Here is a 14,611-nt window from a genome sequence, read left to right on the forward strand (position 1 = left end):
TGGTAAAGAAAGACTTGAAAAATTTGATGCAAAATCAGATGAAGCAATCTTTCTTGGTTACTCCTCCACTAGTAAAGCTTTTAGAGTTTTTAACAAAAGAACTTTAGTAGTAGAGAGTCCATCATATTGTCTTTGATGAATCTAACGATCTTCCTTCAAGGAAGAATGAAGTGTTGATGATGCAGATCCTCTTATAGAAGGAATGAAGGAGATCACTCTGAAAGATTCAACAATTCAAGAGGATAAGGAACATGAAGACAAACAAATGAGGGAAGTGAAGAACATCAAGAACAACCTCAAGGTACAAATGACCTACCCAAAGAATGGAGGTATGTTCACAATCACCCTAAGGAGCTAATTATTGGTATCCTATGCATGGGGTAAAAACTCGTTCTTCACTTAGAGATGTATTTAATCATTGTGCTTTTGTATCTCATCTTGAACCAAAAACTATTGAAGAAGCTGAAAATGATATAATGGATTAATGCAATGCAAGAGGAACTTAATCAATTTGAAAGAAATAATGTTGGACTTTAGTATCAAGACCTAAAAATTATTCAATAATTGGCACAAAATGGGTCTTTAGGAACAAATTAGATGAACATGAAATGTAATAAGAAATAAAGTAAGATTGGTTGCTAAAGGTTATAATCAAGAAGAAGGAATTAATTTTGATGAGACTTTGCACCTGTTGCTAGATTAGAGGCCATTAGACTTCTACTTGCATATGCTTGCTTTATGAAATTCAAATTATTTCAAATGGATGTCAAAAGTGCATTTTTGAATGGTATATTGCTGAAGAAGTCTATGTAGAACAACCTCCAGGATTTGAAAATCATGCTTTTCCTAATCATTTTTTAAATTAAATAAAGCTCTATATGGATTAAAACAAGCACCTAGGGCTTGGTATGATAGGCTAAGCAAATTCTTACTAAATAATAGTTTTTCAAGAGGTAATATAGACACAACCCTCTTTATTAAAAGAAATCAAAATGATATGTTAATTATCAAATTTATGTTGATGAATAATTTTTGGGTCTACTAATGAATCTCTTTGTCAAGACTTTGCTAAGCTCATGCAGGGAGAGTTCGAGATGAGCATGATGGGAGAACTTACTTTCTTCCTCGGACTCCAAATCAAACAAACAAAGGAAAGAATCTCATCACCCAAGCAAGTACACCAAGGAATTACTCAAAAATTTAGAATGGAGAACTCCAAACCAATTGGCACACCCATGAGCCCTTCATGTAAGCTTGACAAGGATGAAAGGTAAATGTGTAGACTTAAAATATTATAGAGGTATGATTGGCTCTCTATTATATTTAACTGCAAGTAGGCCTGATATCATGTTTAGTGTTTGTTTGTGTGCTAGATATCAATCTAATCCTAAAGAGTCTCACTTGAATGCTGTTAAAAGAATCCTTAGATATTTAAATGGTACTCAAACTCTAGGATTATGGTACTCTAAGGACTCACTAATTGATTTATTAGGATATTCAGATGCTGATTTTGCTGGATGTAGATTAGACAGAAAGAGCACTAGTGGAACTTGCCAATTTCTTAGAGTTAACCTCATCTCCTGGTTTAGCAAGAAACAAAATTCGGTAGCACTGTCTACGGCTGAGGCCGAATATATTGCAGCGGAAGTTGTTGTGCTCAAATCTTATGGATTAAGCAACAACTCGAAGACTTTGGTATCAAACTTAATGAAACACCCATAAGATGTGCAACACTAGCACCATAAATCTAATAAAATCTAATTCAACATTCAAGGTCTAAACATATTAAATAAGACATCATTTTATAAGAGAACATGTTCAAAATAAAAATATAATTCTTGAATATGTTTGCACTAAAAATCAATTAGCTGATATCTTTACAAAGGCCTTAGTGAGGATAGATTCTATGAAATTAGGAGAAATCTAGGAATTCTTGATCCTTTTGCCTAAATGTTTCTCCAATTTCAAGAAATCGATGTCAAAATATCTTTGAGCTCAATTTTTATCATCTCTCTTGGACCTAAAAGCTCAAGATTATCATTCTCACAACTTGTCATTGAGCAAAATTTTTTCTTCCAAAATTTTAAATTTTTTTAGAATTTATTCATATTTTTTCTGAATTTTTGTGATTCATGAGTCGACTCCCTAGGGTCGACCTAATGGCATACTTGAAATTCTTTGCCAACTTCCCACGGGTTCTTTTCTTTTTAACTTAAAGCCCGTTCATGAGCCGACTCATTCTTCTTCTTCATCTTCCTCCCTCCAAGACTCTTCGTCCTCATCTTCGTTCTCTCCAAAACGAAGGATTTAGCCCAAAGATCATTCTCCCTTCACATCTCCACCTCAAATCCCCCTTGGGAAAGGAGCTTCTCGCATCTTTCTCCCTTGATTAAAGCGGTTGGAGCGTGCCCTAGCTTCCACCGTTCTTCTCAAAATCGTCATTTCTCTCTACCAAAATCTCTTTCCATCCTCTAGTAACCTTCCTTCTCCTCACTCATTTGATCTTTCGAGTCTCCCTGCCTGCTCTTGTGGTGAGAATGGCCCCAAAGATGAAACTCCCTCAAAGAAGGAAATCAGTCCGTGCGCTAGAAGAAGGCATCCGCAGAAAAAGGCAAGCTTCTCAGACCTCCTCTGCTCCCATTCCGGCTTCAGCGTCTGCACCAGGTCCCTCTCAGTCTCCCCTTAGCCCTAGCAAAATCCCTCTCTCTGACAGAAAGGTAGAAACCGGCAAGAATGTGGATTTTAGATTCTTTGAAAAAGAAGGTTTCTCCTTTGGGACAAAGATCAAAAATCAAGGTTGGGGATTTTACTGTTCTCTCAAGCAAGTTACATATGTAGACTTGGTTAGAGAGTTTTATCTAAATCTGCACTATGGCAATGGAACAGTAACTTCTACTGTTAAGAGAATTGATATCTGCCTAGATCCTATTATTTTGGGAGAGATTCTACATTTGCCCTGTGAGGGATATTCATACATGGAACTCCCAGTGAAGGAAGAGGGGATCAATGCAATTTTAGGAGGAACCTACTCGGGAAGTCTAAATAAATTAGAAGCCAAAATCTTGTCAATTGAAATGAGAATTCTACATCAATTAGTGACAAAGCTTTTCTTTCCGAGGAGTGGTAGGCATGACCTCCTTTCTGGCTGAGACATTTGTATAATGTTTCATGTGATCACTCAAACCCCCTTAAACCTCCCTGCTTTAATGATTGAGGCCATGAGAGAAACACTGAATAGATCCAAGGCACATCTGCCTTTTGGTATGGCCCTCACACTGGTTTTCAGGAGGTTTGGAGTCAGTTTTGAGGAGGAGGCATCTGCTAAGCTTTCTCACGCAGACACCATCAACCAACACACTCTGCACCGCATGGGATTCACTAGGATTGATGGTGGTTGGATCAAGGGTACAGAAGAAAGAGCTGAGGAGAGAGCTGAGGATAGAGTTAAGGACAGAGCTGAGGAAGAAGGTCCCTCATCTCCTCTCCATGACTTCAGGGCAGCATCTCCAGATATCCAGTTTGTTTCAGACCCAGAGGCTGGCCCTTCAGAGTTCACCAGGCAGCACACACCAGTTCAGCAGCCAGACAGCAGAGCACCTTCCTCAGAGTACAGATTGGCTGATGATCAGATTGAGTAGATTTCTCAACGTGTGGCTTCCTTGCTTTCTCGTTAGTGGAGCACTTCTACATTTGCATCGGGATCCACATCATTGGATACATCTGATCAGACCTTGATCCCCTATATCTCCACTGTATTTCAGATGATCACAGATCAGTCAGTTCGGATTCAGCAGCTCGAGGATTGCATTTTGAGACTGACTGGGAGAGTACTTGACTTGCAGGGGCAAGTCTTAGCTTTGGCCCATCTTCAGCCACAGGAGTCCACTATTGAGGTCACAGACCTTACTGCGGAGGCTGGCAGGCTCAGAGGTGCATTGGAGGGTGGTTATGAGTTCTTGAGGAGAGAAATCAGAGGCTCTAGTGAGCATGCTTCTACACAGTTCACTGCACTGCTTCAGTCTATTTCGAGAGCTCTGAACGTTCTTGATTCCATCAGGCTCTCTCTTGCAGTCCAATCTTTGACCTCTGAACATTCTCAGCCTTCAGGATCATCTCGCCCACCTACTCGTGCCAGCACCTCCACTCGTGGCAGAGGCAGACGGGGTAGAGGACGAGCTCTTGGTCGTGATCCATCATCTCCCTACCCCATCTCTGATACATCTGATTCTGATCCATAGAGTCATGTGTTCTACTAGATCCTTATTGTTAGTCATGTTTGTTGTTCTTTCTAGGATCTGTCTTTTGGGCCATATAATGATGTTAATTAGTTGACTTTTATATTATGAAATATGTATTGAAACAACTATGGTTTTAATCATCTTTTAATTATATATCTACTCTTTGTAATGGTATCAATCATCTCTTGATTATATATCTTCTCTTTGGTATCATTAATGTTGCTAATTCATATCTATGGTACTCAATGGCATATTTTGTTTTATGATTACTGTATTCAGGGGGAGTAAACATTAATGATTAGCACAAGAAGTTTGAAAAAATACTAAAGAGAGAATGTATTCAAAAAAAGAGGGGGAGTTAACAATGTTTGATGATGTCAAAAAAGGAGAGAAATTAAAGAAAAGTATCAAAAGCAAGATTATTAAATGACTTAAAAATATAATGAGTGAATTGCTAAGTAAAAGTATCAAAAGAGAGATAAATAAGAGAGATAAATACAAAACTTAATAATAAAATGAGTGAATTGGGAGAAATTAACAAGATTGCTAACAAAATGAATGAATTGCTCTGATACCAATTGCTAAGCAAAGCAAATGAGCAACCTTTAAAATTACTTCTTAGACATGCTCTGATATACTTTAAAATTAGACATGCTCTGATACATTTTAAAATTTGACATGCTCTGATATACTTTACAATTAATTCTTAGACATGCAATAATACACTTAATTGTTAAACTTGCTCTGATACTAAAACTAAATAATCAAATGAGAATGAGCAAATTTTTAAGATGCAACTTGCTCTGATACTAAAACTAAATAATCAAATGAGAATGAGCAAATTTTTAAGATGCTAAGAAATTTGAAAAACAAGTAAATGAACAAATGAGATATTTTCAAACACGTAATTCTCAAATCATAAGGTAAATTCTGCTTTGCTCTGAAAACAAAAATAAATTTTCTACTCTGATACCAAAATCACATAATCAAATGAGCAAATTTTCAAATCATTAAGCAATAGGCAAATTATTTATGCAAATGGGTACATGTATCACATGCCAAAAGAATCAATCTTCTTTTCAAGCAAATGCACTTATAAGTTGGTAGTAAATCTCCTGTTTATCTTCAAACTGCCTATAATGCATTTCATTCCTTTGAAATTCATGATCATTGATTCATATAAATACTTTTGTTCAAATATTTTATCATCATCAAAAAGGAGAAGATTGTTGCTCCTTAGATTGATTTTGATGATTACAAAGCAGTTGAAGGGGTACCAATATTTTCTCACTTGAAAAAGCCTTATTGCTCTTCAGGGGTAAAATTATAATTTTACCAAAACCCTGATTTGATAGTATCAAATGATAGAACAAAAGATTTGTGATCCAATGGTAAAAACTTTATTGATTTTGGACTTGTATTTTGAAAGATATGCATGATTGAAAATCATGAGTCGACCCATGAGTCAACTCATAGCATATGAGATGACTGGCACGCTGATTTTTCTGGCCGGCACAGACTTGGTAAAACCTATGAGTCGACCCATGAGTCGACCCCCAAGGCATGAGTCAACTCATGAGTCGACCTCTGCGGGTCTTTTTGCCAATTTTACAGAACCATGGATCCCGTTCACTTCTGTGACGATTTTCCACAGAGGTCGACCCATGAGTCGACCCCCAGGCATGAGTCGACTCATGAGTCGACCCCTGTGATGGGATTTTTCTGCAACGGCTAGTTTTTAACCAGTTTTAAATACTTTTAATGCTCATTTAATGCAGTCTAACGGCTCTTTTTTCAGTCTAGAATGATTTTCTCTATTTCTTAAAGCTATAAAAGGAACAAAAAGGTGGGAATCATGAAGAGCATCCAAGTAGAAAGATTTTGGAAAAGAGATTTCAAGCCAACTTTTCAGCCCTAAGTAAGAGCTCATTCAAAGCTTTCAAGAAGCCTTTAATCCAAGCTCACCAACTCCTCAAGTGCATATTCAAGTCTCCATCCACCTTGAGAAAATCCAAAAAAAGGGTCTTCTTCTCTTAAGTAAAGTGTATTTAAAGTTATATTCGCTCATTGAAGGAGCTTTCTGTGTGCTTATTTGTGCTATAAATTGTTATACTCAGTTTGAGTGATTGGTTTTATTTTGGAAGGATTTCAAAACAAGAAAAGGTTGATCCGAACCTAGAGTCGGAGTGTATTGGGTTGGCTTGTACCCGAAAAACAAGTGGTCTAGCTTGGGATAGCTAGAGTCGGAGTTTCCGACATTTGTATTCGGGTTGAATACAAGATTAGTGGATTGAAATTTTTAAGTAGGAGCTTGGGGAGTAGATGTAGGTGCAAGGTTGGCACCGAACCACTATAAATCCTTGTGTTTGGTGTGTGTCTAATTGCTCTTCTTTATCTCTTCATTATTCTCTTGCATTCTTGCTCTTGCTATTAGCCTTGAATTAATTCTACTCACTCTATCTATTTAGCTTTGTCAAATATTTTTCATAAGTCATAAGTTAAGCTTAAAATTTTTAGAAACCCAATTCACCCCCCCTCTTGGGTTGCATAGCTGGGCAACAGCTGTGGCTGATTCTGGGCCCAATTGGGCCGGGGTGTTACATTCTCCCTCCCTTCAAATAATTTCATCCTCGAAATTAAGTTATGTCGTTCGAGATACATATTTCAAAGTATACATTCTTCATGTCATTCTCAAGCTTACGATAATATCTTATATATTATTTATTTCTCATGATCTTGTTATAACAAAATTATTTGAAATCTCAAACTCATCCCTTCTTATTGATTTCTCAACTTTTTGAAAAACTGTAACATTTTGGACTTGTATTAATATACCACCGTTATTTGTCTAATACATTTTACTCGAAATTTATAATTATCTTAGACTACCCTTGATAGAAAAATAAATAAAGGTCAAACATCGGACACTCTTCACAATCATCGATTTCTTTCTTCTCTTGACCTTCCAACAAATTTTATATGTAGACTCTCATCTTAAGAAAACCTCAATCTTCTATATCAGTCCAAGTAACAATATTAAATTTAAAAAAATATGAGATCTATGTCAGGATATTCTAAGTTTAAACTAATATCAGAACTATCAAGCTGTTAATAAACTTGAAATATCTAAAATTTTTTGGTATTATCTACAATGAACCAACCCACTGACAAAAATTATCCGGCTATGATTAGATTAGATCAAAATCTGTAGCATCCTTTCATTATCAATAAAATCCTTCCTTATTTGCAACTAATGTATTTCATCATAATATCTTTGGATTTAAAAGATTAATATTTCTAATAAATTTAATCCACCATGCTTTGCTGCCCACTCTGACCTTAATTTATCAAATTATATAAGTCTATCAAAGATAAAAATATCCTTATATGTTAGATCAATCCAGGATAGATCCAACCTTCAAATTTCATATAAGACTTAGGATAAAATTTTAAGTTTCTTTTTCTTTACTACCTTTGGGTATAGCATATAAAAATTAAATCTTGATCCACTTCCTATGTTTGAAATCATTGCATAAGTTTCATCACTCTTCAAAAATCCAACATGTCTAGAATTAATTGGAGTTAACCTTAGATTTACCTTACAATCATTTAGATAATTTCAAAATCAATCTTTATTTTTAAAAGAATTAATAAAAGCTTGACAAACTAGAAGAACTCAAGCCAATATCCTTAAGTAGAATCAACTTAATTATTTCTTATAGGGCTCCCTTCATCACAACCCTTAATATCAATCAATAAATCCATACAAAATCTTGTCCCTTGTATAAGTCATTCAAAATTTATCACTAGCAAGATATCTTAGTTTAATTAAAAAAAATCCAAACTTTGACTTGAATAATTAATACACTTCACCATCTTCAACAATCACAAGAAAAATTAAAAAAAAAAATCTAATCCGAAGATGGTAATATGAATTATTAAAGATTTCATCATAACCTGTATATCATACTCTTACAAAATAAATCTTTTTTATTAAATTAACAACAATATCAAAATACTTTTGATCCACTTAGAAGAGTAAGCTTTTGACTTGAAATTCAATGCAACTTGAAAGATCGAGGAATCATATTCAGAATATGATATTTTGAGTAACCAAAAATTTCACCAAGATGTGTATCTCATAATCTCATAATAAAATTCAAGTATATTTTTATTTTTATTTTTATTTTTTTCATCTAAGATTGAGTTTCATATATGATTCTCTTATAAGTTCAATGCTCAAAAATATTTTTCTCTCATATGATGAAATTTCTTCTTAGACCATATCCTAACTTTCTTGATAAATTTAAAATTTGTAATGCTCAGATAATTAACATCAAAATCAAAAAAGTTATCATGATTTTCTTCCATATAAGTTTAGCATTCCAAAATCATCGAGTATACTCAACATAATATATCAATACCTCCCACTTCCTTCTAAGGTAAACTCTTCTTATATTCAGGCCACCCTACTAATTGAAATCCAAGATATAACTCGTCAATTTTATTATGGACATCATACGCCACTTATGCATAAATTTCATCTTAATATCTAAATATTGAATCTTCTCTTTTATATCTATCATGTTCCTCATGATCATAACCTAAGTTCAGTTATCACTAACATTACAATTCTGAATAATTATAATCTTAAACTCAAATACTACTTAAATCATATTTTCTAGTGATCATAACCTAAACTCTAATATCATTCTATCATACCTTTAATGATCATAATCTTAAACTCTGATATTATCAATCATACTCTAGTGATTATAATCCCAAAGTTTTGATATCACTTATATGACAATCCCTAGTGACCTTAAACTTGAGCTCTAGTACTGTTTATCGTATTCTCTAATATCACTCTGTCACATCCTATTGATCATGCATAAAGTTTTAATATCACTTCATCATCTCTAGTGACTTAAACTTAAGCTCTAATATCATTTTATCAAATCCTAATCACTTATATCATAATTCCCAATAATCATAACCTAAGCTCTGTTATTACTCTGTAATATTTAAATCACTTATATTATAATCCTTAATGATCATAACCTGAGCTCTGTTATTACTTTGTCACATCCTATTGATCTTACATAAAGTTTTAATATCTCTTCATAATCTCTGGTGATCTTAAACCTAGGCTCTGATACTATTTTGTCATATCCTATTGATCTTACATAAAGTTTTAATATTTTTTCATAATCTCTTATGATCTTAAACCTAAGCTCTGATACCACTTTGTCATATCCTAATCATAAATCTCACATGATCATAACCTAAGCTCTGATATTATTCTGTCATATCCTATCACGTATATCATAATCTCCAATGATCATAACCTAAGCTCTGATACCATTTTATCACACCCCGAACCCAACATCCAGATCGGATACGTGATGGCCGCACACTCCTTAGAGCAAGCCCTAAAGATTATGCAAGATCAAATTAAATCATTACAATCTCATCAACCATAATATTTAATTTCAATAATAATTCATAAAATTTGCATAATTACAATTAATATTCCTTCAATCCTTTGATCAGGTATCAACGGTACCTATCTATGCATCCGCTCACTCACAAATCCATACCATAGCCAACCATGGACATCTTGTAACTCTGAGAAGAAAAGAAAGATGAAGGGTGTGAGCTTTACAGCCTAGTAAGAATTTTCATATCACATCAATATAATAATATAATCTGAAAATAAAGAATAAGCAATGACACATAAAAGCCGATGTTCACTGTCCAGAATACTGCAAACATTTACAGATTATCTATTTTATCAAAAGAAATGCATTATCATATGTTAATAAGTGAAATAATTTTATTCAACGATTATTTCATGTCTTATCTTTCTATCACATCGTCTTTAATCTTTTTCTTTTTGGCTTTGGCTTTGGCTTTGAACTACCAGGATCATGCGACGATCTTTTATTCGGATCGATTTCTGTGATCTTCCTCGAATCGAAATATTCATGATCTTTCTCGGATCAAAGTGGCCATGATCTTTCTCGGATCAAATCATTCATGATCTTTCTCGGATCAGATTCTTCATGATCTTTCTCGGATCAAATTCTTCCACACATAAGCCTGTGGGGGCTATCCCAAGCATAAGCTCCTGGTAGGCTATTCCACATGACAAGGTCAGTCCAAACCAAATTTTTTTTTCTTTTTATTTTCATAAAATTATAATATTTGACTTCATTAATCAATTCAAATTTTGTAGTGTAATAAATATGTCATACCCATATAATCATGCTATCAATCGCTGATACATATGCATTGATGTAACATACTCATGCTCAAAATTACATAAATAAATAACAGTGTCTCTGATATAACAAATTCATCGATCTCAAATCCAACGATGCAAAATCAGTGAGATAGAATCAACGGTAAAATAACATATATAATGACGATCATGTACAGGAATTTTTACCTTTATCGGTGACTGATCCAAGTACAGAAATTAATATTTTTCTTTGATTTATGAATTTCTTTAACAAAATATTCCACTCGATATCATATGCAGACAATCATTTCTTTAAAACCCTAATAAATATAAAAATTATATATAAAAAAAAATTATCCGATAATCAATCCTAATAATACAAATCTAGGACCTCTCTTAGGATTAGCCAAAATTAGGATTTATCTAAGTATCTGGATCCTCCACTGATCCATAAGACTTTTAGAGAGAGAAAATCTATGAAGAGAGAGAAAATTCTAAAGAAAAAATGTAGAGAGAGAAAGTGGAGAGAGAATCTTCGTATCCTTCCGATGAGGCAATCATGGTCGAGATCATCAGAGGTCCTATTAGGATGACTCAATATGAATCAAGTGTTATAAATTTTGAATAGGATCGGACTGGGATCAGATCTACCGCATGAATTTCGGAGCAATCTCAGATCATCTTATTTTCATCTCAAGTTTATCCTAAGATCCGTGATGAAATCAAAGAGAGAAAGATACTAGAGAGATAAAATCCATAAAGAGAGAGAAAAAAGTCTAGAGAGAGAATTTAGAGAGAGAAACTGGAGAGAGAAGATAGAGAGAGGAGAGAGGAAAGAGAGAAAAAGGAGAGAGAGGAGAGAGAGAAAATTCTCTCTTTCTTTTTTTTTATTTTTCTTTTTCTCTTTCTCTTTTTCTTTTCTTTTCTTTTTCTTTTTCTTTTCCTTCTTCTTTTCTTTTTCTTCTTTCTTCTTCTTTCTTTTTCCTTTTCTTCCCGTAGCCTCCCTTGGGCCAAAACAGGGGAAGACCAGAGAGTGGCTTGGCTCTGACGAAGGCGGCAGCATGGTCGGAGATCCAACAGCGATGGCCGACAACAGAGAGCAAGGAATCGCCGGCGGTACGACTTGACCAGCGGGAGAAAAGTTTTCGAAAAAAAATAGGGGACCTGCCCCTATTCTTTTTATTTTTTGATCATTGGCCGGTCACCGGCGGCCAAGACCTTCAGGGAAGAGGGTTAGAGAGATGAGAGTCCGATCTCGAGGATGGGACGCCGCAACCGACGGTGTCGGTGGCCGAAAAAGAGAGGAAGATGGCCCGACCGAACAGACCAAAACAGGGGTCATCTTGTTCATAGATTTTTCGACGATCCCGAAGGCCAGAGAGGGTGCACGAAGCCATGAAAAAGAGAGGAAGGAGAAGAAGGGTTTACCTCAAGCTTCAGCAGCATCGTCGGCTCCATTTTCCGACGAGCATGGAAAGAGGTTGCCGTGGCTTCTACGGACAAAAGGAGAGGAATCGGACTCGATGATCACCGGTGGAGGGTCTTGAGAGAGGGAGAGGCTTATTTATAGAGGTCCTTAGAGCTCTGATGGTCCTAGGACTTCCTTTCCATCCGAGATTTATCGGAGAAGAAGACTCCTATCGGGAGTCTTCTTCCCGTTCTGTTTCTTTTTCTTTTTTTTTTTTTTGTGTTTGGGCTGTGGCTGATTCTGGGCCTAATTGGGCCGGGGTGTTACAGTATCTACAATAAGTAAATAATAAAATTAAATTAATTAAAATATGCATATAAGAGTTTTCATAGTTTTAGTAAAGAGTTTTGGTACAGAATTTTTATCGGTCTGTCAGCCATAACATATGTGCCAACCAAGCCTCCTGTGTGTCTGATCGAATCTTATTAGGTGATCTGGTTTTGTCGGACCTTCTATCACCTACCGAAGTACTCCTCGTTGCTCCACTAGTCACAGAGTACTCCTCGCTTCATCATGTATGCTTGGGTTTTCTCCTTTCAGCATATCGTCATATTGCCTAAACATGCATAAAAGAGTTGGGATTGTGATGGATACTTACAGGATATATAGGTCGACCTCCATATAGTTTAGCAAAACATATGTCTCTATCTGTCAAAGTTTAGTATCAGAGAAAATCCGATGAACCTTGTGCCCAAATTCTCAAGTGAGATAGGTAAATATTGAGATCTCCCACTCGATCCCTCAGCATCATCATCATCATTTTGACCCACTTGAATCAGCTTGATCTGCACACTGAGATTAAAGTAGTGTCCACTAAAATTTAAAATCTTTTCTATTATATAAGTCTCCATAATAGAACCTTTGACTCGGACCTTATTTTTTTCACTTTTTTCTTGAGACTGTGCATGTATATTTCAAATAGATACATCAACCTATACTACACTGGACCCCCTACCCTAGCTTCATATGCCAGATGAATCACGAGATGCTCCATAGAGTTAAAGAAGCTGTAAGGGAATATCTTCTCCAATTTGCATATGGTCTCTACATTGCTAGCCTCAAGACTGGAGAAATGATCGATGGATAGTTCGGTAGCATAAATGTCTCTGAGTAGAAGGCTAAGCTCAATCAAAGAATCTACATGGAGTTAGGAAAGAGATCACACCAAGTCAATGGGAGTAATTATTGCATGAATACATGATATTGATGCACCAAGCTAGATTACTTGCATAACCATTTGAGAATTTAAAGCTTTTACACCATTCGCAAACATCCTCCAGCTGCTCTCTTATTAAGGTATAAGATGCTTTCATTTTCAAAAATTTCTCAGGTGTCACCTCAACCAGTTCTAATAGAGGATGCTTGCATATATACTTCATATTTGTTCAAGCCTTGGGATTATCCTTCATCTTGCTCTTAATATCTGTAACAGTGTAAAAAATATTATCGATTATATTCTTCTCGATATACATGATATCAAAGTTACGACGGATCAAATTGGTGGACCAGTAGAGTAATTCCCAAAAGATACTTCGCTTCACCCAATTATGAGTTGTATCGAACCCCTGAGGCTTCTACTTATCAAATTCAATGCCAAACAAGACTTCATCCAATTAAGATACCCTCTGAAATACTTTCATACCACTGAGGCACTGGGGTGCATGATTCTTCTCTATGTTATTCCTCCTGAAACTATCCCTCTATTTTTGAAAAGGATGATGCTCGATGAGGAATTGACGATGACAATCGAACCAGCAGAACTTACGATCATGCTCAAGCTGAAATGATTTTGTATTCTCCAAGCAACAAAGACATGCTAACTTTTCTTGAGTGCTCCATCCTGACAATATCTCATCAGTAGAAAAATCGCTAATGGTCCATATCAATGCAGCCTTCATTACAAAATTTTACTTCTTCGATGCATCAAAAGTACGAATGCCATTGGACCATAACAATTTCAGCTCATCAACAAGAGGCCCTAGATATATATCAATGCTTCTATCAAGATGTCGTGATCCAGAAATGACTAATGGAAGAAAGATGTTATATTCTTTCATGCACATCCCAGGTAACAGATTGTATTGAGTGATAAAGATTGGCCAACATGAATAAGGGACTGCTGCATGATCAAACGGTGTAAAACTATCCGTAGATAGATCCAATCGGACATTGCATGATTCTTAAGTAAATAAAGGATGGCAAGCATCAAATTACTTTCATACCTCACTGTCAGATGGATGACACATCATATCGGGGTGCTTGCATGGTCATTCTTTGCACCATTTTATCTGCCCGACAATACTCTGGGACAAATAGAGCCTCTGAAGTCTACAAGTGAGGAGAAGGTATTGAAGAATCTTATATGGTATATCTTTCTGATTCCTATCCTCTTGTCTTAGCTTAAATCAGCTTGTACCGCATATGCCATATGAGCTCTTCTGTTGGTCATCCTTATAGAAAAGTATGCTATCATTACGACATGCATCTATTTTCTTATATCCCATGCCCAACTCTTTCATCATTTTCTTCGAAGCATAGAAGCTCTCAATAAGCTTCTCATCCTTTGGTAGCATTTTTTCTATATTATCGCTACCATCCTATCATAACAATTAATCATCATATTAAACTTGACCTTCAAGTTTAACAACTCTGATATAGCAA

The sequence above is a fragment of the Elaeis guineensis genome, chromosome 4 (assembly GCF_000442705.2).
Source record: "Elaeis guineensis isolate ETL-2024a chromosome 4, EG11, whole genome shotgun sequence".
NCBI classification, from domain to species: Eukaryota; Viridiplantae; Streptophyta; class Magnoliopsida; order Arecales; family Arecaceae; genus Elaeis; species Elaeis guineensis.